Raw genomic sequence first — 2,576 nt, 5'->3', positions numbered from 1 at the left:
AATTAGAAAGTTGACAGCCCTATGCCACAGGAAAAGCTTCCACTTCATGCCCTGGAGGACTGCTCCTAGAATGTTCAGACTCTTCCCATGCTGATGTTGTGGCTGCAGGCACCAGAGCAATGCAAATGTCAGTGGACAGGTTCAGAGCTGTGACGTGCCTCATCCTCTAACCCATCAGCCAGCACATCTCCTCCCGACCGCTGACCCTCTGCTTTCCAGCTTCCCTGGCCTGCTCATCTCTACAGCTAGCCAGATTGCTTGCAGCTGGGGGCAGAGAGGGATTCGGGGTATCATAGGCTGAGCATGGTGCTGGAGCATTTGACATCCCACCAGTGCAAAGCATGCTGGGATGGCAGTGTTTTAGCACCCTTTACAGTATAGGCACTGGGCTCAAGTCTATGCTCAGTCTGAAGTCAGGGCTAAAATGCCCACCGACCTTGCTTGGAGAAGGCCCAGGCCCTTAGTCCGCTGCTGCCTGAGGAAGAGATTCCGTTATTACCCATACCCCACAGAGGGTGTGATTAGCCATAAAGGGCGACTATACCCAAATGAGGCACAGAGCTGTAGCCAGGAGAACGGTGCTGGAGCTGTGAGTATATGCTGGCACTAGCTCCTGGAACTATAGCATTCGATACACATGCTGCTAAACCCGTTGCATGGCGTCTGGCACAGACATGCCACACGATGCAGATATGTAATGCTGACATCACGGCACTCGTTGCCGCCAACCGTTGCTCTGTGTGCCATGTAGGCTAAACAAACAGCCTGGGCTCTGCTTTCTCAGGCCGCCGCTGCTCACGCCTGCAGGGCCTTGCCTAGCAGTTTAGCTGCCAGTTTGCCCTTCCCATGCTTTCAGTGCCTTGCGTGGGACCTGGTGGCCCAGCGCATGGCTGAGTCATGGAACTGTAGAGCCAGCAGTAGGTCTGCAGATGGGTTTGTAGAGGAGACAGAGCTGAGCCACCATGTGTGAGCTCCACAGAGCTGGGGGCTGTTTGGATCTGGGTGTTTGCTTCAGGCCCATCTCCAGCTGATATATTTTCAAAGAGACTAGCCCAGGAGACTGAAATCTCTGTTTAGCCACAGAACAGGTACAGTATGTATAGCAACAGAGTGAGCACACACACACACACACACCCCCCTACCCCTGTGCAGGAGGGCTTGGGAACTGTTTCTCTGTTTTGCCAGGGCCAGAGCATGCAGCAGTCTAGGGACCCCCACTTCATCTCTGTTGCAGGAGTCACCCAGGAAAATTGCAAACTGACATCCAGGGAGAATCCTTGGATGAAGGTTCTAAAGGAGGAGAGGGGAGGGGGGAAAAAATCTGCCCACCCTATTGTTTACTTTGCTCTTTTAGGCCCAGCTTTTTAAAGGTATTTAGGGGTTGCTCTGCTGAGTGTTGCAGGGCCTATGTGTCTCAGCTGGCTAAGGAACATTTTCATAGAGGACATAAGCACTTAGGCCTGGTCCACACTAACCCCCCAAGTCGAAGTAAGGTACGCAACTTCAGCTACGTGAATAACGTAGCTGAAGTCGACATACCTTACTTCGAACTTACCACGGTTCAGACGCGGTCCACACGCGGCAGGCAGGCTCCCCCGTCGACTCCGCGGTACTCCTCTCGTTGAGCTGGAGTACCGCAGTCGACGGCGAGCACTTCCTGGTTCGATTTATCGCATCCAGACCAGATGCGATAAATCGAACCAGGAAGTTCGATTTCCAGCCGCCGAACTAGCGGCTAAGTATAGACCAGCCCTTAGGAGTAGAACTGAGCAAACTTGTAAGGGAGTGGACTCACCCCTGCGCCTCCTGCTGGTCTCTCAGGGAATTAGCTCGATTTCCAGCCTGGAGCGCCCTCTGCAGGCCGGTGATCCACTACCGCTTGGCCCCCATGTCCCTCCCTGGACTCTGGTGCCCTGTTAGCTGGGGTGCTGCCCCCTGGCAGTAACCCCTCAGTCTTAGGGTCTCCCCTCCCTGGGGAACCCCCACCCACTATCCCCACCTCACCTCAGTATAAGGCTACTGCCAGTCACCATCTAGCCCCATGCCCTGGGGCAGACTGCAGTATCAACCTACTCATCACTGGCAAGGTTGGGTTTGGACCTGCTGCCTTGGCCTACCCCTGGGCAGGGCCGGCTCCAGGGTTTTGGCCACCCCAAGCAGCAAAAAAAAAAAAAAAAAGCCGCAAACGCGAGCTGCGGCGGCAATTCAGCGGGGGGGTCCTTCACTCCGAGCGGGAGTGAGTAGGGTTACCATATTCAAACATTTAAAAAAGAGGACACTCCACGGGGCCCCGGTCCCACCCCCGGCCCTGCCCCAACTCTGCCCTTTCCCCGGCCCCGCCCCAACCCCACCCCTTCTCCGCCCCCATTCCAACCCCTTCCCCAAAGTCCCTGCCCCCACTCTGCCCCCTCCTCTGAGCACCCCGCATTCCCCCTCCTCCCTCCCGCTCTGATCTTGGTTGGGGGTTGCTAAGTGCTTCCCTGCTCCCCACTCGCCCCCTGCCCCTGCAGCCTCTGCGCCCCCTGCTCCCCACTCCCCCTGCAGCCTCTGCACCCCCTGCCTGCCCTGCTCCTCCT

The sequence above is a fragment of the Terrapene carolina genome, unplaced genomic scaffold (assembly GCF_002925995.2).
Source record: "Terrapene carolina triunguis isolate 2854851 unplaced genomic scaffold, T_m_triunguis-2.0 Scaffold137, whole genome shotgun sequence".
NCBI lineage: Eukaryota > Metazoa > Chordata > Testudines > Emydidae > Terrapene > Terrapene triunguis.
Note: the sequence above shows the minus strand (reverse complement) of the source record.